The following is a 25556-nucleotide window of genomic DNA, read 5'->3' on the forward strand; positions in this document are numbered from 1 at the left end:
CAGCTCGCCCAACAATGCGTTCGTGCTTTTTGGTACTGACAGAGTTCGTGAGTGCGACATTCACTTCCGTATTGACTTCTGCAGCTGTCATTCTCTTATTTTTCGTCATAATCCTCTTCAATGACCATCCGTCACGATCACTCAATATACACATTCGTGCGCGCTCTGTATGCAGTATGCGGTATAAATCTTCCCTGTGTGCGGTATAAAACTTCGACGCGGAGTCTCCTGAAACACTTAAGACGTTGGTTCCCTGGTTACAGAATCACCCATCACAGGAGAAACAACAACTTGTGTACATTCTAAGTCACTGGGGCCCGACGTAATGCGCTCGCAACTAAGAGAAACGCTTCTGATCACGCGCAATCTGCAATTTTCCCTAGATTCTGCATTTATGTTCAAGCATACGTTTCTAACGGTGTTTCCACATTTTTGTCCAGCCCCTCTACGTTGCAGCTCTGTAATATGATTTGCATTGCCTACGAGACTCTTGTGAAAGCAACAGTTGTAAATAGAAGGAAATTAGGCTGTATCGAAATAAATAAATGTTGCTGACTGGTGACTACCAAAGCTGCTTCACATACATAACACGTGTGACAGACCTATGGTGCGGATTATAGTAGTACCCAGGGAGCTGAACACAGTTTCTCCTGTTCCTAACACACGCTAAAATTCCCCCCCCCCCCCTCCCCACACACACACATATTATAAGCCATATCGAGCAAGTCAGATTACTGAAATGTTGCATACGGACTGATTCAGCGACGATGAGTTTGATATCACGCATTGATACCACCCAACCGGTGTCTTAAAGTTTGCAGCGGAATTACAGGTTTCCATCAGGCGTGGGATCCGGCGTACCCAATGGTGCGCACCTGCTGCGCCACGCCTTCAGCGCTTCTGGACTACGAGCACCCTCTGCCGCCACAGTATAGGATGGCCTGCGGCAGCCACTCGCCTCACTTACTCTTGGTTCCTCTACGCTATGTGATGCTATGCAGACGCTTCTGCCTGCTCGCGGCTCGACACCATCATTCACGCTTAGTTCAGAGAGCTTATCCTTCTAGACATTGAGAGCTTGGCTCCGTTTCTTGCTACATTATTTTAATGCGTCTTTGAACACTCGGAGATATACAAGTGAAGTAGATATTCTGTTTACAGTTTACTTGTTCGCTAATCATTTCTGCTCCTGTACAACTTTTCCGTGACGACAGGTGCCACATCATCTACAGCCCACCACTCCTTACCATTGTGTACGAAGTCGTACACAACACCCTATACGTTTCGTGCCACTTAAGGCCGCTCCAGACAGATACGCTTAGTTAAAGCCGTTACGGTTGTCAGTGGTTTATCATCAAGATGCAGTCAAAGACGAACAAGCCTTTTCGACTATTTATGCTCAATACTTTACATTTATATAGGCTGAGTATCAGATGTTAAATCCCGCTTTAGGTGTGGATGCTCCTACGGTCTAGTGTTCTCTGATATGCTAACTTTTCCTACATTTTACAGAATCATTCGCAAACAGCTTCACCCATTACATCATTTGTATACAGCTCTGGTCATTAAAATTTAAGGCGTAATGCAAAAATCTTCAGATTGGTTTGACGTATGTGCTACATAGCTGAATGTGTTAAGGATTTAATTTGTCAGGGAAACCATACGAAGTGAGCCGGATTAACGCTTTATATATCACGTTTAAATGTTTATTGTTTGTCAGTAGAACGTGTTGTGCTTCGTATAAGGATGAGGAAATCCTGCCAGCACGTGTCCCAGTTCGACAGTGGCAGCATAGTGGCCTGCCGGTACTCAGGTTTATCTTACCGCGATATTTGTAAGGATCGCACGCCTGTTTACATCTACATCTGCATCTACATGGTTACTCAGCAATACACACTTAAGTGCCTGGCAGAGGGTTCATCGAACCATTTTCATACTACTTCTCTACCATTCCACTCTCGAATGGCGCGTGGGAAAAAGGAACACCTAAATCTTTCCGTTCGAGCTCTGACTTCTCTTATTTTATTATGATGATCATTTCTCCATACGTAGGTGGGTGTCAACAAAATACTTTTGCATGCAGAAGAGAAAGTTGGTGATTGAAATTTCGTAAATAGATCTCGCTGCAAGCAAACCGACTTTGTTTCAGTCAATGCCACCCCAACTCGCGTATCATATCAGTGACACTCTCACCCCTATTGTGCGATAACACGAGACGAGCTGCCCTTCTTTGCACTTTCTCGATGTTATCCGTCAATCCCACCTGGTAATAATCCCATATCGCGCAGCAATATTCCAGCAGAGGGCGGAAAAGTGTAATGTAGGCTTCCTCTTTAGTGGGTTTGTCGCATCTTCTAAGTGTTCTGCCATCAAAACTGCGTCTTTGATTTGGCTTCCCCACAATACTACCTATGTGGTCTTTCCAATTTAAGTTGCTCGTTATTGTAATTCCTAGGTATTTAGTCGAATTGACAGCCCTTAGATTTGTGCGATTTATCGTATACCCAGAATTTGTCGGATTTCCTTTACTAGTGTCCCGCGAATACGGAATCGATGGGTGTAGGAACACCATACTCAAATCCACGCACGACTTCAACGGTCCAGCTCGACTCCTGCCCTTTATGAGAGATACGTTGTTCACATCGTCGTGTAGCATCGCACAGCCACATCGCGTGTTATGAATTTGGACCAACTGGCTTGATGTCAGCTTGAAAAACAATGAATAAAAGAGTGAAGCAACCAGAAGCGGAGGAAGAAATGAAATGTAACTACATATGTTGAGACGGTGTGTGAAGTTATTTCATCTATCGCAGAACTGACAAAGAACTTCTCGATATGAACCCACTTATCAGTATACACCTCTCTGCTCTGGATTCACGCACTGATTTGGTTGGGAAGGTTGTCATCATGCCGTTGTATTCTCTCCTGAGGTGAGCTGACCCACAACTGATGTAAGTGGTCCTTGACATCTAGGACAGTGGCGTTGGTCCCACGTTCTGTCGGGGATATGGCTCGGGATCCTGCTGGCCACAAGAGTACCTCAATGTAACACAAATAGTTAATAGAGACAAGTGTCATGTGTGTTTGAGCATTTTAGTGTTGAAAAATGGTACCACGATACTGACGCATGAGAGGCAACACATGAAGACGCAGGATTCCAGTGGCGTAGGATTGTGTCATCAGAGCTACCCCAGTCGTGACATGAAATCATACCCGATGGGTCCCAACACCGTGATACCAGAAGTACCATAGCAGTGCCACTCCAAAACACTCGAAGAACAGGACCGATCACCAGGTTAGGTGGTCATCTGAGGTACTGCAGAAATGTGATTGATCGCTGAACGCAGTGCGACGCCATTTATCTGCAGTCTATGCTTCCCAGTATGTCACCATTCTAACAGCAGCCGGTTGTGTTGTGATGGTAACAGCAGTCAACGCATGCGGCAGTAAGTCTGTAGTAAGGGTGCTCATGTTCTCCAAAAGATGGTGCGGAGTGACATCGCAAGGACTCCATTCCGGGTTGTCAGTTATCATGATTTAGGCGGGATTGTCCCGAATTTCCAGTTGGGAACGCGACACCCGATTTAAGCCTCGTCTGGAAAGATAAAAATACTGATCACACAAAAATGGACAATATTTCATGTAACTTTATGATCTCCACCTTATATGAAACCTGAGGGGCAATGTTGTAAAAATCACTGAAATTTAAAATTCCGCTTTTAGTTCTTGTCAGAGGGCTAATATGGCAAGCCTGACTCTACAGCTGTTGCTTCCGAGTACCAACTCAGAAGTCGATCATGGCATGCTTAGCCATTCTCTGCAAGAATAGCTAAATACTGTTGTGCAGTTTACTTCGTGAAACACCTTTGCAAATATGGATTCCTCATCAACAGTGAAACTAAAGGAGTGTGAGTTCCGAAAAATAAAGTTGTAGACTAAGTTCAAGTGTGAATGGTGTAAAGTTTACTCATGGCTTCCAAAAGGTTTAGATGATCATCATGCTCACAGAACTGTGTACCCCTCATATTTCAGTGTTTCCCATGGAAGCCAACATTACGTTAAAAACACGCATACATTGCAACACACGGAACTCCTATTCAACTATCGATTCCGAAAACGAGGATGGAAGTAAGTTGTTCTTTTTTCATCTCACGTGTAAGAGTAGAACAAGAAAAACTAGATGGGTTATGTTACTGTGGACTGCTGCAGCATTTTGTTCCCGCAGTTGTTTTCAGATTCAAAAATATCTGAGAGATATTCACGTAGGCGTACAAAGGCAACGAAAATGATTTCCTCTGTCCTGGGTCCGTATTCAAAACAGCGTATAATTAAGGGGCTCCGGAACGCCATATACTTGCAATGTTAAAATAACGCTTATAAATTACATCTTTCCTCACAAAGTATTTGAGGTAGGAAGTTGAACTTTTTACAGATTATTTATTGGAATATGGGGATTTTACAAAATTTTAGTTCAGTTATTAAAGATGATTTTTTTTTCAATTGTAATGAAAATTCACAACATTTTTTTGCATTTTTTATTTATACACTCCTGGAAATTGAAATAAGAACACCGTGAATTCATTGTCCCAGGACGGGGAAACTTTATTGACACATTCCTGGGGTCAGATACATCACATGATCACACTGACAGAACCACAGGCACATAGACACAGGCAACAGGGCATGCACAATGTCGGCACTAGTACAGTGTATATCCACCTTTTGCAGCAATGCAGGCTGCTATTCTCCCATGGAGACGATCGTAGAGATGCTGGATGTAGTCCTGTGGAACGGCTTGCCATGCCATTTCCACCTGGCGCCTCAGTTGGACCAGCGTTCGTGCTGGACGTGCAGACCGCGTGAGACGACGCTTCATCCAGTCCCAAACATGCTCAATGGGGGACAGATCCGGAGATCTTGCTGGCCAGGGTAGTTGACTTACACCTTCTAGAGCACGTTGGGTGACACGGGATACATGCGGACGTGCATTGTCCTGTTGGAACAGCAAGTTCCCTTGCCGGTCTAGGAATGGTAGAACGATGGGTTCGATGACGGTTTGGATGTACCGTGCACTATTCAGTGTCCCCTCGACGATCACCAGTGGTGTACGGCCAGTGTAGGAGATCGCTCCCCACACCATGATGCCGGGTGTTGGCCCTGTGTGCCTCGGTCGTATGCAGTCCTGATTGTGGCGCTCACCTGCACGGCGCCAAACACGCATACGACCATCATTGGCACCAAGGCAGAAGCGACTCTCATCGCTGAAGACGACACGTCTCCATTCGTCCCTCCATTCACGCCTGTCGCGACACCACTGGAGGCGGGCTGCACGATGTTGGGGCGTGAGCGGAAGACGGCCTAACGGTGTGCGGGATCGTAGCCCAGCTTCATGGAGACGGTTGCGAATGGTCCTCGCCGATACCCCAGGAGCAACAGTGTCCCTAATTTGCTGGGAAGTGGCGGTGCGGTCCCCTACGGCACTGCGTAGGATCCTACGGTCTTGGCGTGCATCCGTGCGTCGCTGCGGTCCGGTCCCAGGTCGACGGGCACGTGCACCTTCCGCCGACCACCGGCGACAACATCGATGTACTGTGGAGACCTCACCCCCCACGTGTTGAGCAATTCGGCGGTACGTCCACCCGGCCTCCCGCATGCCCACTATACGCCCTCGCTCAAAGTCCGTCAACTGCACATACGGTTCACGTCCACGCTGTCGCGGCATGCTACCAGTGTTAAAGACTGCAATGGAGCTCCGTATGGCACGGCAAACTGGCTGACACTGACGGCGGCGGTGCACAAATGCTGCGCAGCTAGCGCCATTCGACGGCCAACACCGCGGTTCCTGGTGTGTCCGCTGTGCCGTGCGTGTGATCATTGCTTGTACAGCCCTCTCGCAGTGTCCGGAGCAAGTATGGTGGGTCTGACACACCGGTGTCAATGTGTTCTTTTTTCCATTTCCAGGAGTGTATATTCAAAAATATACAGTTTTTTGGAAAAAGGCTATGTTAACTTATGCAGAAGGTACTGTGTAACATTTACTGAAAGTTTGAAACAAATATGTTTGGAAGATCCTTAGAAAACATGTAATTAGTATGAGAAAATAAAAGTTTTGGGAATCGAGCGACAAAGATTGGATTAACTTTTTAGTGCATTCCAGGTCCATAGGATGGATTATCTTTATCGTCTGCAAACTCCTCCTCCAGCTTCCTCTTGTTCCTCCTCCTGTTTACTCTTGCTTGTATTTCTAGACTCTTTACAGCCCTGTCTGGAGCCCGAAGACGTTCCTTGTCTAAAGCAAGCATCGCTCGTACCATGTTAGAACCTATCTTCATTCCCATATTTCTAAATACCTTGCACCTTACAATGTTGCCATCATTGAAAGTCGCAACAGCATCATACACACCAAAGTGAAGTGTTTCTATTCCAACAAATACAGTCTTGGGGATTCTCGACCATATAACACTATTTATACTTTCATTGGGGTTTTGAGTTTTTCCGTGAATACACTTTTTCAACAGTTCAGGTGCTGCTAAGTCTCTGAAAATAGGTTTTATCACCTCCATTATTGCATGAGGCAGACTATGCTTATGAGTGTACACTTCACCAGTTAGCAATCCTTTGTTATATTTACACCAACTGTCTTCTTCTTTGGGACACAAGCTATGTTGGGGATTTTCATCGGTTGAAGAAGTATGTTTACAGTAATAACATATACCTTTGGCTTTCCAACATTTCTCCTTTTCTTAAAAGCCTTCAGAGGATTTCTAATAACTTTACTTTAACTCATTATTATACTTCAACAAAACAGAGACTCAAGAAACAGAAGTAATTACGAATATTTTCGAGATAACGACAGAGTAAATAAACATGAAACAATCGACAATCACACCAGCGATATATATTGAACCATCACAGGTTAGCCACAACACATACTTTATCTCACATCACTAAAATGTACCTGATGAACACGGACGTTAATAATAACACCATTTGACAGCAGTTTAACAGCGCCACAGTGGGTCACGCCTATGTAGAACACATTTCAAAAAAATTTAAATATAGTTGTAGTCTTCGGAATTGCATAAATTATATATCTATTAAAAGGTAATAGTCTGCAGATTCAGAAAACGCAAAAAAGTAAAAATTGAACTTTTCATGATTTTGAGCCTTTCCGGAGCCCCTTAAGAAACTATACAATTACGTTTATTATTCTGTTTCTTCGCATGCATTCAACAAATGACACATTAAGACCTCTAATAACACAACAAGACAAGCAACAAATTTATTTAGAATTAATGTAGAAGCCACCGTTATTAAAACATATAATGAATTCCGTCGGTCTACTAAAAGAGTCAGTGAACTAAAGAAATTTTGTGGTCAGATTGACACTGAGTGGCAGGAGATTTTAAAACGCATACCACCACACCGGCATCTCTCACTCCGACCGTAGGACGGTGAAAAATTTTGAACCGGTCAAATCGTATTTCCTCTCGCAGAAGTAATCACCAAAGATGTTCAAATACTTTTTCAAAGGTGATTGTCTTTAGGATATTTGGGTTTTATAATAAATATTGGTGGTTATTTTGTCTCATGAAAAACAAAATTTCAGTCTGATGATGCTCTTGAAACAGATTTATTCGACCTTATGAATCAATTTAGAATGTCTCTGAAATAAAGAAATGAAGGAAAATTTGATACATTTTTATTTCGTCCGTCTCAGTTGCATAAATGTGCCATTTATTGCTGGAAAGGTTATCGGTTACGGGTAACTCGCCATTCATAAAACCTCATACAGTATTGTTAAACGTAACCAGCTATGTGGTTCATGTGAAACAGTAGAAACGTGGGCTGCCATATAAATGAGTGTATTTATAGCTCACAGTTTGAATTTCATGTATGAAGCAGTTCGTGCCTTTTGGAACCATGTCTTGTAGCTAGTTATGGCTAATAACGAGGCGTGTGGCTTGAGAATAGGCGAGTCAACCCCAAACTGTGACCACTGCAACAATAAATTGTATATTCATCAAATTTTCATCATTATTATACTGTTGCAGAGCTACCATTACGAAACAGCGTGCCTACAATCAGCAAAGAAAGGTAAAAAGTTTTCATGTCTCTGTGGCATCCTCGATTGTCTTTAAGGCAGTAAATGATGATCGTGTCCAATCAATCAATAGAGAAGCGGCGATTACTTGCAGTGTGGTATAATCTTGCCAAGCGATCTGAAGATAACATGTACATAGCTTTCAAAACATTTTCATTAACAGGGAAACAGTGCTCAGTTTTAGAATTCATGAAAGTGACTTCTCAATATGAACTCTGTGTGGGCGGGGATTTGATGTTCAAAGAATGTGTGCAATTACACACCGTTCTCAAGAAAGAAGAAGATAACTTTTTTGATCTGAATTCTGACTTTAAACGGGTGAAATTTTTTCGTTGTTATGGAAACTGTGAAAGTATATTCAGATTTGTCTGTTTCGTGTTTTCTGTATTTAATACCAATGCTGCCCCAAAAGAAATTTATCCTAATGAGGAACACTTGGCGAGTTGTAAGAAGCCGTTTGTCAGTGGCTACATTAGAAGGCTCAATTAATGGTGAGGATGAATCACTCATTCATGTACCTACAATTTCGTCGTTTCCTCGACGGGGAAGAAGAGAACATTTTACTAAGTACTTTGAACAGCAAGCAGAAATATCAAAAAGGTAAATGCAATGTTTCGTTATATATTATATTTTGAATTTTAGGCCTATGTGTGTTTCGTCTAGGTTTCGCAAAAAACCCTGATTTTGTTCGGAAAAAAAGCTGACAAATGTGGTGTCACCGCTAGACACCACACTTGCTAGGTGGTAGCTTTAAATCGGCCGCGGTCCATTAGTACATGTCGGACCCGCGTGTCGCCACTGTGTGATCGCAGACCGAGCGCCACCACATGGCAAGTCTAGAGAGACGGACAAGCACTCGCCCCAGTTGTACGGACGACATTGCTAGCGACTACACGTACGAAGCCTTTCTCTCATTTGCCGAGAGACAGTTAGAATAGCTTTCAGCTAAGTCCATGGCTACGACCTAGCAAGGCGCCATTAACCATATCTGGAGAGAGTCTCACTTGTATTATCAAGAGCAATGTACAACAAGAAATTAAAGTTAAGTATACGAGAAGCTCCGTTCTTTTCTTTATAGCTTTCATCACGTATCCTGTTTCAGACTTCACGCCAGTCGGCGTGTGTGTACGTGTGCCTTTCGGCTACCCGTCACTGTGGACTGGCTGCCTTGTCAGTCCACTACAACAACCCTGAGTCCATTAATTGCCCTCAGATGGCAGACGCAAATGTGAAGTGGTTCAATTGGCTTGGTCCACAACATGGCGATCCTCCCTTGCCATTGTCAGACGCGATCGACTCGCGACTTGATGATACGTATGCCTGCCCTCACGCTCTCATTCAGTCCATCGCTATCACATACGAATGCCCCACAAATCTGGATACCCCTGGATTCGAGCAGTAGGAGTGAAGGTTCACAATAAGGCTGTTGTGAGACTCTGCCAAGTGCTGATAACCCTGTCTCACACGATACACCGCATCTCCATGATTTTCACACTGATCTCTCAACATCTGACACTGTTTACAATCCGTGTATACCGTACCAGGACTGATAACAATACTAAACACGAACAACACCACTATGTAGCCTGGTGGCCGTTCTATCACTGGCAATTAAGGTTCTGGTAATTTACACACACGTATAAGTGTTCAACGTTACACTGACATTCGATTATGCCTTTTGGGTGCTTTATTTTTTTATTAGGCAGTATACACGTTACTGTGCCAAACTTAAGGACGAACCTACTCGGAATGAACTGCTATAGTATAGTATAGAAGGATTTTATTCAAAGACAATTGTTACTCTGAAATCACCAAGATTCATGAGGGTCCCTGGATATTAAAGGTGGGGAGATAGTTCTGAGTAAAGTGTTTGACGACGTGCTGCTATGCTGCCCACAAGGTAGGTAAGGAGTTACTTTGGTAGGGTGTTCCATTCAAAAAATGGTTCAAATGGCTCTGAGCACTATGGGACTTAACATCTGCGGTCATCAGTCCCCTAGAACTTAGAACTACTTAAACCTAACTAACCTAAGGACATCACACACATCCATGCCCGAGGCAGGATTCGAACCTGCGACCGTAGCAGTCGCGCGGTTGCGGACTAAGCGCCTAGAACCGATAGACCACCGCGGTGGCGGTGTTCCATTCATTCACCACTGCGGTTGACAACTCCTGGACGGTCATTGTTGTATGTCGACAAGCTACAATACGCCAAAGCATTCCCACACGTCCTCGAGGACATTTAAATCGGGGCAGCGGTCAGGCCAGGCCAGTAGCCGAAAATCCGATCGTTCCAAGAGCTCTTCCAAAAAAATGCCTCTGAACACTATGGGACTTAACATCTATGGTCATCAGTCCCCTAGAACTTAAAACTACTTAAACCTAACTAAGCTAAGGACATCACACACATCCATGCCCGAGGCAGGATTCGAACCTGATACCGTAGCGGTCACGCGGTTCCAGAATGAAGCGCCTAGAACCGCACGGTCACACCGGCAGGCAAAGAGCTCTTTCACCTACACTTTTCGATGCGGTAGCGCACTGTCATCGATAGAAATGTAGTAAGCACTGAATGCACTCCTGCAAAGACGCCCATGCGTTGATTAGTGCGTGCACCCGGTTCAGACATTTGCAAACATTGTGCCTGGACCACTGAAAAGATCATGTTGGACAATGTTCGTGGGTGCCTTACGTGTTTCCATCTATCGCAAAATGAGGGTACGTCCACCATTGTCGGACATAATCTTTTTGGTGCTCCAGTGGTATGGTGAGGTGAGTAACATAGTACAACCATACTGATAGCCAGGTCTTTGAACACGGTTCACTGACTGGTCTACGGTATTGTGACGCTATTCTCCATCACCATGCACGTCTTTTCAGCGATGAATTCGGCCCTGACTTAATTTTTATGAATGGCAGCGCTCGACTACATCGAATAGTATCACTGGAGGAGCTCTTGCAACGAGATAATATTCTGCTAATAGACTGGTCTGACCATTCCCCCTACTTAAATCCCATCGATCTCATGTGGGGTGCGTTCAGAAAACTTGTTAGAGCATGACCACAGGCACCAACGAGCAGGCAGTTTAAGTTGTACAACTTTGCTTCCACCATTTTTTCCCCAACATCTGATGCTGTAATGAAAGAAATTGGTTACACATGTATCATTCAAAGTATTTTCCATGGCTGGCCACTACTTTCTCCCATCTTTCGGGCAGTGTACGAATCCCGCGTCGAAAATATTGTTTATCTTTTGAAGCGATCCTCCAATCGATCCAATTTGTGACTTCCACATGACATCGGAAGTGTTGGCCAGTCACGCCATGAGCCATTGATCTAAACAGGCGATAGTCAGAGGGAGCATTGTCTGGAGAACACGGCGGGTGGGGTAGGACTTCCCATTTTAACGTTTCCAAGTACGTTTTGACCTCTTTTGCAACTTGGGGTCAAGCGTTGTCGTGCTGCAAAATCACTTTATCGTACCTCTCCCTGTATTGCGGCCGTTTGCCTTTTAATGCTCTGCTCAGACGCATTTATTGCGTTCGATAACGAGCACCTGTGAGTGTTTCATTTGGTTTTAACACACAACTCCGAGCTGGTCCCATGAAATGCAGAGCATGATCTTGGAGCCGTGAATATTCGGTTTGGTCGTCGACGTGGAAGCATGGCCGGGATATCCCCATGATTTTCTGCGTTCAGGTTTATCGTAATGAACACATTTTTCGTCTCCGGTCACAATGCGATGCAGAAATCCTTTCCGTTTTTGCCTCTGAAGCAACTGTTCACAAACACACAAACGCCGTTCAACGTGTCTGGGTTTCAGCTCACACGGGACCCAAGTTCTTTCCTTATGAATGTTGCCCATAGCCTTGGAACGTATTGAATTGCCTTTCTGTGTCACTCCCACTAATCGTGCCAATTCTTCTTGAGTGTGACGCGAGTCTTCACTCAGCAATGTCCCCAGTTCTGCATCATCGAAAACATTCCCTCTTCCACCACTACGCCGGTCTACAACGTTAAAATCACCGTTCTTGAAGCGTTGAAACCACTCACGACACGTTCTTTCACTAATAGCGTCCTTACCATGCGTACGTGAGAGCATTCGATGAGACTCAGCCGCTATTTTCTTCATATTGAAACAAAACAGTAACACCTCCCGTAAATAACGGGAATTTGTCTCATAAACTGACATTTCCAATCAGGGACAACTTTATGATGCAGACACAAATCGACTGATGTTTGTATGTGGTTATGTTGACCGAGGTCCAAGCTAACTGCCTGACGTCTGCGATTTGTTCCTTTCGACAGCTACTTACCGTTGTCTCCACCTATCGGCAAACGGCGGAAGCGAAGATGTACACCTTGCAGTTACCAACGGCGCTAGAGGAGGAGTGTAACGCCCTGCCATCAGAATTCCTAACCAGCCTTTCGGCACGCGTGGCAGAACGTTTCAGTGCATTCATTGCCATCCGTGGTTGTCACACACCCCTATTGAGAACCATGTCCCGCTTTTTGTAACTTTCATCTGGACACCTTGTATCGCTGTCAAGTTAGTGTATTTATTGTCCTTGAATAAAAGTCCTCTCAGTTCGTGACCGGCCGAAGTGGCCGTGCGGTTCTAGGCGCTGCAGTCTGGAACCGCGAGACCGCTACGGTCGCAGGTTCGAATCCTGCCTCGGGCATGGATGTGTGTGATGTCCTTAGGTTAGTTAGGTTTAACTAGTTCTAAGTTCTATGGGACTAATGACCTCAGAAGTTGAGTCCCATAGTGCTCAGAGCCATTTTTGAACCTCTCAGTTCGTATTTCCTTTAGTTAGCTTCCATACTTGACTATAGCAGGTCTTTCTGTGTATTGTCCAAGGCTCGTCGAGTTATATTACTTCGCTTGACCTCTTGTCAAAGTTACGTTTGCGCACCAGCACAGGGTATCAGGCATAGGAATGGTCAGGCGCATCTTCTATGATGTTTTGGCAGATATTAGCAAATTCATTTTTGCAGTGTGTAGCTGGAGTCATCCCAAGCATGTACTGCTCATCACGTTTCTCATGCGGTGCCCAGCGCCTACGAAAGTGTCGCTTTGTTTACAGTTACAAACAATATGAATTTTAAAACGGAATTCTGATTGCCCATTCGATAGAGCGAGCTCAAATTAGTGTAAAGCGATGTTCTTTTTATCGATGTGTGTTAATACTAGCAGTAAAACTCGAAAAATAACCGAACATGCGGAAGCGATTGAGTAGCGCTGCTGCATGACGGTAGGCCGCAGCACAGAGTGGTATCTGTCTCTGTTGAGGTACTGGTTATTCAAGTTTTACTCTCCCTGATAATGCCTATCGGTAAATCGAATATCGCACTGGACTAATCTGAGACCACAGTGTCGACTAGGCACTCGAAACTTCATTTTAAAACAGAGGTTCAAAATACCGCTTCAGTTGCAAATTACTTTATTTTCACACGACCGGTTTCGGACTGTTACAAGCCCATCCTCAGGTGTCGTAGCTGTGCTGTGGTCCCCGAGCGCCGCGTGTACCAGGCGCGATGTGCTGCGTATGAGCGCACAACAGGGAAAGATACTCCCTGTTCTGCGCTCATACACAGCACATCGCGCCTGGTACACGCGGCGCTCGGGGACCACAGCACAACTACGACACCTGAAGATGGGCTTATAATAGTCCGAAACCCGTCGTTTGAAAATAAAGTAATTTACAACCGAAGCGGTATTTTCAACCTCTGCTATAATGCTCAGTTGCGTATGTTCTTCCAACAGGATTGTTTGTTCGTTTTAAAAATCATTTCGTTTGTGACGGCAAACAAACAGACTTTCCGTAGACGCTGGACGTCGGGTGAAACTAATGACGAGCAGTTTCTGTTTGGACTGACTCCATGTATGCACCGCAAACACGAAACGGCAAATATGTGCCGAAGTACCAAAGGAACCTCGCTTCACGAATCTTAGATTCAGGGGAACACACCGAATCTCTTGCGTTATGTCTTGGATGAATTCCAAACTCCCTACTGTATTTACCATCTGTGGCCCCATCCACCATCGTGGAAGTTGTCATTGGATGTCTTACCACATGGCTTATCATCTAGTCACTGCTATCGCCTTATCTGTATCCTCAGGTGTTCTCCTGAGAAGCTCCACATTTCTTACCTTACCAGTGCACTCAATCTTGAACATCCTTCTGTTGGTTGGTTGGTTGATTCGGGGGAGGGGAACAAACAGCGAGGTCATCGGTCCCATCGGATTAGGGAAGGACGGGGAAGAATGGCTGCCGTCCCTTTTAGCAGGAACCATCCCAGCGTTTGCTTGAAACGATTTAGGGAAAATCAAGGAAAACCTAAATGAGGATGGCGAGACGCGGGTTTGAACCGTAGTCCTCCCGAACGCGAATCTCGTGCGTTAACCATTGCACCACCTCGCTCGGTACATCCTTCCGTAACACTAAATCTCAGACACTTCGATTCCCGTCACTTCTCCTTTTCCGAAATCCACGATTCACTTCGTGTCACATTTACATGTTGATCTAGGCGACGTATGACTCCACGGAAAGAACTTGCTCCAGTATGTTTTTTATTGCTGTCTTCTGTCATTATTCTATGTGTGGCCAAATTCCCGTTATCTTGTGGACTCGTCGAATGGTATTCCACTCTCAGAAAAACAGGTGTCCTAACTTTATCGCAGAGGATCATTGAGAACCCAACGTCCCACAACCAAAGGACGGCGCCGTGCGCGACACGCTATTGGGTTTGCCGGCGCGGCAACCAGAATGCGATCGCAGGAACGGGTCCTTCCGAGAGTTCTCCTTTCTTTACGGCAAATTACACTCACAGAAAGGGGTCGCATCCGGAAGAGCGATAAGGCAGTCCAAACTCGGCAAGTGCATCCGCTTGCGCCACGAGTCAATTTAACTTTGCGTGAGGAGGCTGCACCCCGGGCCAACGTGCTGCCCAGAGCAGTGCGTCGCAGCCGCCTCTGATGGCCTGCTCTGATAATGCTCGCGGAAAGCGGTCGAAACGTCGCGGAGACGTATAGTCCGGGGTCGTGCAGGAAGCGTTTAAAATAATTGCCACGCGATAAGACGTAGACTGACTGCGGCCACGAGTGCGTGCCCTACGGCGAAAACACGATAGCAGCTTCTAGTAGCGCCCGAGAGGCAGTTTGCGTGTGGATGTGTCACATTTAAACACATCGTGTCTTGTTTCTGAGCGGTAACCCATTGGCATGGCAAAAAAAAAAAAAAAAAAAAAAAATCTTACTGTCTTGTATTCAGGGGTAAAAGAGAAACTATAGTTGTTGCAAAATTTGCTTCAAGCAAATATCTTTCGTGGTTTTCTAGTTGTGTTGAAGCTCGACGATAGACGATTGAAATGACGTGGCTCAAGGAGATTCTCCACGCACTTGCCTGATTTCTACATTGACTGTCATTTCTTTGATCTTCAAGACATTGCTCTGGAATAAGAATGCGAGTTATGCTCAGTTAATATCACAACTGGATCATTTAAACGCAATTATTTTGCTTTGGTCTCACAGAATAAAATGATTTTTCCGCAAATTCTGTGTCCGCATATAGGTGTGTTGGAGTGCAGTTTCGACTTTCACAAATGTTTATATACTTTCCACATGAATCCTGAAGGAAATTGTTGCAGAAACAGGATGTTGGTGCATTTGTACATCTATCAAACCTTGATATTATGTGAACAAAGAACTGTCTACGTAAGTTATTGGAGGTCATCAGGAAGAAAATAAGAATGCAGAGTAAGCAGAGAAAGAATTACAAGGGACTGTCTGCTGTGAAGAACTGTGGATACTGCGTTAGCGCTGGGAGTTTTTATAAATACCTATGAACTTCGTATACTTTTCTTGTAAGGTGTTTCTTCCACAAGTCACTTTTCTGCTTTTTCTCAAAACCTACTTATGAGAGTTCGTTGCAATTTTCAACTCAACTCGCACCTGTCATCTAACTAACGAGTTTTATAATATTATAAATTCTACTACATCAGTAAAGTGATAATGTAACGTAATTCTAAATTGAAAAACACTCAAGGTTCAGTCCAAAAGTAATACACAATGTTGGTTAAAATTCAATTTATTTTCCATATTCATGATATTATTGCAGTCTTATGATACATGTTTGAGGTACAGAACGGCTTTTTTCGGCATATTCTCTTCTGAAAATTATTAGATGGTCATTCTAAAAGAAATAGATTATGTTGTTTTAAACATTCGATTTATTTCCCATATCTTTCATATTATTACAGTATGTAGATGTATTTTTGAGGGACTAAATGCCATTTTTCCACATAATCTTTGTCAGTTTCAAGTGCCCGACGCCACCGTGAAACTGAGGCCTGTATATCTGCATCGTCCAATACCTCTAAGTCACTGTTTAACAGCCTTCGCAAGAGAGTCATTATCTTCAATCCTCGTTCGAAAGGATTCCTTCAGTTTATCTCTGAAGTGTTAATAACATGGCGCCAGAGAGGGCTACATGGTGGGTGTTACATTGTTTTCCATCCGCCCTTTATCATCTGGGCTGTAGTTTCACCACAGAGATGTTGCAGGGCGTTACCGTGCAAGATCAAAACGTCGCGTTTTGCGGGTATTGAAGAACGCCACACATTCGAGCACAAAGTATTTTAAAATTAGCCACATACGCATCGTAGTTAATAGTCATTCCGTGTGAAATTATGTCCACAAACGAGAGACTTATGAATCAACAGCTGTAGTAGCCAAAATTTTACTTGCGAAAGGCAGAGATCAGAATTTCTTCTTCGGCGACGTCGCACGATGGCATTCTATCGATTGCCGTTTCGTCTCCGGTTCAAAATGATGACGCCAAGTTTCATATCCCCCCACAATTCTTGCAAGAAAATCAACTTTATTGTTCCGAAACTTCGCTGCACACTGCCTTCCGTGTTTCTTTGTGGACGTCCGTCAACATACTCCGAACCCACGAGGCACAATCCTTCTTCACCTTCGACTTTCACAACAATATTCTGCACACCCTCACCAGTACAGCTCGGATCGAGAGTTCGTTCCTGTTAAACGTTTCTGGACCACTATGGGACTGAATACGCTACAAATTGTCAGAAGTTTGTTCAGTGCTCGGTCTGTCGATGCGCAAAAGATCCTGAGTTCCGGCGTGCTCACTTTCACCAGGTAATATGCTTGCATAGCGGCTAACTGTGCTACAAATCAAAGTGTCGACCGCATACGCCATCTCGAATCTCCTGTCAGTGTTTGTCCCTATCTCCTACCCTCAAAACAGGATCTAGTAACACCACTTGCTTCAGACGAGCACGTGTAGCAGCCATTTTGTGGTAGTGCCAAGACAGTACGACTTGCGGGAACATGTTGAATTAAATTTCAGTACAATCTAGAACAATGTTTGTATGAACAGCAAGGATGTAGAACAAAAGTGAATTAGGAAAAACGTAAATAAAAAAATTGTAAAATAAGAACATTAAAGCTATTCGAAGGGTAATAGCTTTGTTTCATTTATATGTGTTAGAGGTAATTTTCTGACTGAATCATTACTTTCACTTCTCTTTTTAGTACTTTCTCAGAAGTGCTTTTATAATAAGGGAACCACAGAAGGCATACCGATATTATTTAGAAGCTTTTACACTGCTGGCCATTAAAATTGCTACACCAAGAAGAAATGCAGATGATAAACGGGTATTCATTGGACAAATATATTGTACTAGAACTGACATGTGATAACATTTTCAAACAATTTGGGTGCATAGATCCTGAGAAATCAGTACCCAGATCAACCACCTCTGGCCGTAATAACGGCCTTGATACCCCTGGACATTGAGTCAAACAGAGCTTGTATAGCGTGCACAGGTAAAGTTGCCCATGCAGCTTCAATACGATACCACAGTTCATCAAAAGTAGTGACTGGCGTATTGTGACGAACCAGTTGCTCGGCCACCATTGACCAGACGTTTTAAATTGGTAAGAGATCTGGAGAATGTGCTGGCCAGTGCAGCAGTCGAACATTTTCTGTATCCAGAAAGGCCCGTACAGGACCTCCAACATGCGGTCGTTAATTATCCTGCTAAAATGTAGGGATCGAATGAAGGGTAGAGCCACGGGTCGTAACACATATGAAATGTAGCGTCCACTGTTCAAAGTGCCGCCAGTGCGACAAAAGATGACCGAGACGTGTAACCAATGGCACCCCATACCATCACGCCAGGTGCTACGCCAGTATGGCGATGACGAATACACGCTCCCAATGTACGTTCACTGCGATGTCGCCAAACACGGATTCGACCATCATGATGCTGTAAACAGAACCTAGATTCATCCGAAAAAATGACGTTTTGCCATTCGTGCACCCAGGTTCGTCGTTGAGTACACTATCGGAGGAGCTCCTGTCTGTGAAGCAGCGTCAATGGTAACCGCAGCCATGGTCTGCTGATAGTCCATGCTGCTGCAAACGTCGTCGAACTGTTCGTGCAGATGGTTGTTGTCTTGCAAACGTCCCCATCTGTTGACTCAGGGATCGAGACGTGGCTGCACAATCCGTTACAGCCATGCGGATGTCTGTCATCTCGACTGCTAGTGATATGAGGCCGTTGGGAACCAGCACGGCGTTCCTTGTTACCCTCCTGAACCTACCGATTCCATATTCTGCTAACAGTCATTGGATCTCGACCAACGCGAGCAGCAATGTCGCGATACGATAAACCGCAATCGCGATAGGCAACAATCCGACCTTTATCAAAGTCGGAAACGTGATGGTACGCATTTCTCCTCCTTACACGAGGCATCACAACAACGTTTCGCCAGGCAACGCCGGTCAAGTGCTGTTTATGTATGTGAAATCGGATGGAAACTTTCCTCATGTCGGCACGCTGTAGGTGTCGCCCCGGCGCCAATCCTTGTGTGAATTCTCTGAAAAGCTAGTAATTTGCATATCAAAGCATCTTCTTCCTGTCGGTTAAATTTCGCGTTTGTAGCACATCTTCGTAGTGTAGCAATTTTAATGGCCAGTAATGTAGTTGATAACAGTGCAATATTACGGACAGAATGATACACGGTCCAGTCACATTGACGTGACCACCGTCTATGTTTAACGTCGGCGTGGAACTGTCACTCACACATGTCAGGTGGCAAATTTTTTCTTCTGGTTCGTTGGTTGAAATTAGGAAGTTTTTATCTTTTTCCTTTGCTTTTGATTCTTACAAAATTATATAACCAAATATTGTGCAGTTTGCTACATGCGACAATTAATATTATATGTATAATATTAATATGTGATGCTATAAAAGAAATTATTCAGATAGCTAAGAGACTGGAATTCGATAGCAGGAAAAGGAAGAGAAGAAAACGTAGTAGATGAATACGGACTGGGGGTAAGGAATGAGCGAGGAAGCCACCTGGTAGAATTTTGGACAGAACATAACTTAACACTTGGTTTAAATTTATGAAAGAAGTTTGTATACGTGGAAGAGGTCTGGAGATACTGAAATGTTTCAGATAGATTAAATAATGGTAAGTCAGAGAATTAGGAAACAGGTGCTAAGTTGTAAGACATTTCCAGAGTCAGACGTGGACTCTGACCACAATATATTGGTTATGAACTGTAGATTAAAACTGAAGAAACGGCGAACGGGTAAGAACTTAAGTAGTTGGAACTTGGATAAAGTGAAACAACCATATGCTGTAGAGAGTTTCAGAGAAAGCACTTGGGAACTATGGACAAGAACAGGGGAAAGAAATGCAGTACAAGAAGAATGGGTAGCTTTGAGATATGAAATAGTGAAGTTAGCAAAGTATCAGGTAGGTAAAATGACGAAGGCTAGTAGAAATCCTTGGGTAACAGAAGAGACACTGAATTTAATTCATGAAAGGAGAAAATATAAAAAATGTATTAAATGAACCATGCGAATAGGAATACAAACGTCTCAAAAATGAGATTGTGTTGAATGCAAAATGGCTAAGCAGGGATGACTAGGGGACAAATCTAAGGAGGTAGAAGCATATATCATTAGGTGTAGGACAGATACTGGCTACAGGAAAATTAATTAGACTTTTGGAGAAAATAGAACGACCTCTCTGAATATCAAGAGCTCAGATGGAAAACCAGTTCTAAGCAACGAAAGGGAAGCAGAAAGGTGGTAAGAGTACATAGACAGTCTTCGCAAGGGTGATGTACTGCAGGACAATGGAAGAGGACATAGATGAAGACGAAGTGGGAGACACGATACTGTGTGAAGAATATGACACAGCACTGAAAGCCCTAAGTAGAAACAAGGCCCCAGGAGTAGACAACATGCTACTATAACCACTGATAGCCTTGGCAGAGCCAGCCATTACAAAATTCTTCCATCTGGTGAGCAAGATGTATGACACAGGTGACTTCAAGAAGAATACAATACTTCCAATCCAGAAGAAATCAGGTGTCGACAGGTGTGAAAATTACCGAACTATCAGTTTAATAAGTCACAGTTGGAAAATACTGACACGAATTCATTAGAATGGATGCTGATGGGACGCCTCAACCATTCCCATAGGATTGCATGCAGCTCACGCATAATAACTATGCACATTGATAATGGCAGTTCTGCTAAAGGCTGCGTTGTCGGTAAAGAGGACTGATGATAGAAACCCCATAATTATGAGGCTCTGGTACAGAACCACTGACAATATCCTTCCCATAAAGGGAAACCTGCTGCTGATAATCCTTGCACTTGGTTCAGGTGAGAGGATTAGTAGTGGTTGTCATGCACAACACATATAATCGTAATTTGGCTTACACCACATCCACCGGCAACCTGGAGGTTCAGGCGATTTTCTGGCAGCGTGTTCTTGCGTTAAATTGGTTGTCTTTCTAGACTTGAAAGACCAGTTTTCCCTTTTAAAGGTCGCAACTTCAGCTAGATTGACCGAGCTGAGGTCCTTCTTCTCCGCCTACGTTGACACTGTGGTTTTCACCCGTATCTCAGGACAAGATGAATGCGTTATACCACGCAATAATGGGTCCTTACCAGAACTTTGCAACCGGCTATTTCGTCGGTCCCACATGGCTTCCTTTAAGGAGTTTCTGGTTTCTCTAGTTGGTTTAACGTTCGCGTATGAAACCACAAGCAAAGGCACGCTGCATATGTCTTTCCCATACTCATGCATGCTCCTCTAGCCTTGTATGTGTCCTCTAGCCATTCCTTCTTTGACGTTTGCACTCACTGTATTACGAGGTCCGACTTCAGCAGGCGAAAATTAAGGTCAGGTTCCAACCTCCCACCTCAGCACTGTCATAAAGGACGAGTTGGAACTGTTTAAAAATATTTAATAACTGCGACTGTGGGTGCTGTTATAACACTTGCCGATACCGATGTGAATAGGGGACTTGTATTTGCGTTGCTGGCGAGGGTAGCACTTCCCTCATTTGGGCTCATGTATACGTGTAAACGCACGTGATTTGACATTCCAGCTTCGTTGCTATTTAACGCATGAGATGCTTCCTTCACTCGAAACCCTACATAGGCTTTCAAGTTTCGGCACACAGAGTGGCACTGCAGTCGGCGGAAACCGTCCTTGAACGGCCGCGCTTCAACGCTGCTGTCGGAGGCGGTCATTAATTCAGGCGAGCAGCGCCGACGTGCCCGGGGTGGAGCGCGTTTCGCTGTCTGTGTCAGCGGAGCAGGGCAGAGCAGCCTCCAGCCGCGCGTTCCAGAGCTTCCAGCAGCTGGCGCGGGCCGCCAGCTGACGCCCGCTCCCCAGTTCCTGTTCCCCCGCCCCCTCCCCCTGCCGACCAGTCGGCTCCATAAATCAGGGCCAGTCACAACAGGTTGTCACTGAATCGCTCCACGGCCAGTGTGCCAGCCTTTACAACAGAGCGGCGAGTGTTTGCCACAAATGAAGGTGAGGCCGCGAATCCTCTAAGTATATGTCTTAGTACCGTTTCCATTAAATAGTCCATTTTCGATACGTATTACGGATGTCTCAGAGGCTAAGCGACAGTTTTGAATCGCTTATTATTCGCTCACGGTCTTCTGTCAGAGTAACTGTGTCATCGTTCATGGTCAGCGACGAGCGCGGGAGTTTTATCAGTACAGTGAGACAGACGCCGAGCAGGGAACTCGTGGCAATGTAAACGTAAAGTTAAGTGCATTTGTTTTTAAGTAAAAATGATTTGTACTTCAATATTATCAAATAGAGGAGAAGGATTTGATTAGTGATTTAGAATGAGAAGAGTATGAATTTAGAATCATTGTTGAATAAGAAATACATACCATGGAAGTTTAGATTTCTCATTAAAGACTGTGTAATTTTCACTGTAAGGTATTTTTTATGTTTATAAATTATTTAATTTTTTAATAATTAACAGCCTCAGTTGCACAGTTTGCCTAGAATTTACCTAGGTTTCAGTCGGGATAACCCAACCTTCTTCAGAATAACAGTAACTACCGTCGTTCCATACTGGACATCGTCAAGCTAAAACTACAAATCCATAAATAATCTTTTTTTTTTTTTTCTTTTAACTATATATGACGGTAGTATCTGTTCCCGAAAGAACAGTTACCGTCAATGAGCATGCAGCTTTGCTAGAAATCAAATGATAATTAAATGGACACCCTAGCTGCAAGCAGGCGTTGATACACTTCATTGGGGACATGTAGAAAATGTGTGCCCCGACCGGGACTCGAACCCAGGATCTCCTGCTTACATGGCAGACGCTCTATCCATCTGAGCCACCGCGGGCACAGAGGATAGTGCGTCTGCAGGGACTTATCCCTTGCACGCTCCCCGTGAGATCCACATTCCCAACATGTCCACAACACTACATTCGTAGTGCGCCTAATAGATGTTTGCCCATCATACTCATTACTCGTGGCAGATGAATCTACCAAGTCCCGTACGAGTTCGGGCATAGAGTGTGCGTTCGCACAAGAAGGTCAAAGGCCGGAAACCCATATTTTTTTAACTATATATGACGGTAGTATCTGTTCCCGAAAGAACAGTTACCGTCAATGACCATGCAGCTTTGCTAGAAATCAAATGATAATTAAATGGACTCCCTAGCTGCAAGCAGGCGTTGATACACTTCATTGGGGACATGTTGAAAATGTGTGCCCCGACCGGGACTCGAACCCGGGATGGGCAAACATCTATTAGGCGCACTACGAATGTAGTGTTGTGGACATGTTGGGAATGTGGATCTCACGGGGAGCGTGCAAGGGATAAGTCCCTGCAGACGCACTATCCTCTGTGCCCGCGGTGGCTCAGATGGATAGAGCGTCTGCCATGTGAGCAGGAGATCCCGGGTTCGAGTCCCGGTCGGGGCACACATTTTCAACATGTCCCCAATGAAGTGTATCAACGCCTGCTTGCAGCTAGGGTGTCCATTTAATTATCATTCCATAAATTATCGTCAGACTATAAAACGTATCGGGAACTGCCTCGGCCCCACTTCGCGACCGCGATGCGGCAGCCACGAGTGCTGTACTGGAACTGACCGTAGCGTCATGTGGCCCGCCTAGGCGGACACAATACCTTGCGCCTGCGCATAAACTGTGTGATGGGTACTTGTTGGGACAAGACGCGAACCTAACTCCTGACCTGGAATTTACCAGTAAAGTGAATTAAAAGAGAGGTACAGCTGAGGAAAAGGGCGTATATGTTAACCTGTGCATAACGTAATTAGATCGACTGTCTTAACATTTATGAAGTATTCATTGGTCATGATATGAAGAAGACATGTGCTTACAAGGTATGGCCTATCTAGGAAAATTTTTGTGCTTAAGCACGAGGTTTCATCACCTAAGAAGAACTTAGGAGTGGGAATAATAATATGAAGCCAACATCGACTAGGCCTAGAAGTTTTTAAAACGTAATTGTTAAGCACTTGCTTAGCTATGGTTACAACGCATGAACATCTTATTGACTTAGCACACAAATGGTCATGATTGAACTAAGAACAATTCTATATCTAATATGTAACATCCGGCATTGCGGGCCATATAAAATAGATGGTCATTATTCCAGATTAGTATATTTGACGTGAAATGGTCTAGAATCAAGTCAAAAACTAATGCACGTGCTTGATTGAGCTTCTTGACGAATTTACGGTTATGAGTTGCGGAAAACACTAAAGTAGAGGAAATGTGGCGGCAATGGGGTACTCAGTTTGCCTCCTCGGAGGTGATCCGCACACATACTGTAAAAACTGTATGTGCACCACTGCCATCATAGCCCGCATCTCGTGGTCGTGCGGTAGCGTTCTCGCTTCCCAAGCCCGGGTTCCCGGGTTCGATTCCCGGCGGGGTCAGGGATTTTCTCTGCCTCGTGATGGCTGGGTGTTGTGTGCTGTCCTTAGGTTAGTTAGGTTTAAGTAGTTCTAAGTTCTAGGGGACTGATGACCATAGATGTTAAGTCCCATAGTGCTCAGAGCCACTGCCATCATAATTCTGGCCTGGTGACCACTGTCATTGAACTTAGGGAATGACAGCGGAAATATGCTTAAAGCCAAAGTGTGACTTGGCGAACGTCGTTCCAGTCAACACACTTAAAAACTATTGACCGACATAGATCAATTATGCTCAAAGCTAAAGTGTGGCTTGGCGAACATCGCTCCAGTCAACACACTTAAAATGATTGACCGACATAGGTTAATATGTACATGAAGAACTAGTCTAAATTATGGGAGGATGACGGGAAATGGTTAATGTGGTGTCACCACCAGACACCACACTTGCTAGGTGGTAGCCTTTAAATCGGCCGCGGTCCGCTAGTATACGTCGGACCCGCGTGTCGCCAATATCAGTAATTGCAGACCGAGCGCCGCCACACGGCAGGTCTAGAAAGACGTCCTAGCACTCGTCCCAGTTGTACAGCCGACTTTGCTAGAGATGGTTCACTGACAAATTACGCTCTCATTTGCCGAGACAATAGTTAGCATAGCCTTCAGCTACGTCATTTGCTACGACCTAGCAAGGCGCCATTATCAATTGCTATTTATCTTGTGATGCATGTACCGTCAGACCGATGTTCCCCAATTATGGATTAAAGTTAAGTATTCCAGAAGCTACGTACTATTTTTGCTACTATAAGACCTTGACCTGTTCCAGACCTCACACTAGCGTGCGTGAGCTTAACGCGTGCCTTTCGGCTACCTCCTAGTGGCTTGGCTGTCTTGCCAAGTCACAACAGTTAAATTATGTGATTTGGCGAGAAACGCTCCTAGGACAGGTTTAAACGTACCTTCTCGTGATACTTATATTGATATGACTGCCATTAATTAAGTTAATAAAAAGTTGTGTATAACTAGGTGAACGCATCACTGCTGTCGTATATACATGGTATTGACCGCAATCGGTCATATTGAAGGATTATGTGGTAGCACCTATATTCTGGAGATCATTATTCCTGTTACTAAACGTACATGCTACTGACCAATGAAGTTATTATCCACTAATTATTAAATCAAGTGTTGAA

The 25556-nt window shown here is 44.4% G+C and overlaps 1 non-coding gene across 1 annotated transcript; it reads left to right on the forward strand.

The window, feature by feature from the left end:
• Positions 1–23332: 23332 nt before the first annotated feature.
• Positions 23333–23407, forward strand: Trnat-ugu (transfer RNA threonine (anticodon UGU)). The gene has a single exon. It is a non-coding gene; the product is annotated as a tRNA-Thr (tRNA).
• Positions 23408–25556: the final 2149 nt, after the last annotated feature.

This window comes from Schistocerca nitens, chromosome 1, assembly GCF_023898315.1.
Source record: "Schistocerca nitens isolate TAMUIC-IGC-003100 chromosome 1, iqSchNite1.1, whole genome shotgun sequence".
Classification (NCBI taxonomy): Eukaryota; Metazoa; Arthropoda; class Insecta; order Orthoptera; family Acrididae; genus Schistocerca; species Schistocerca nitens.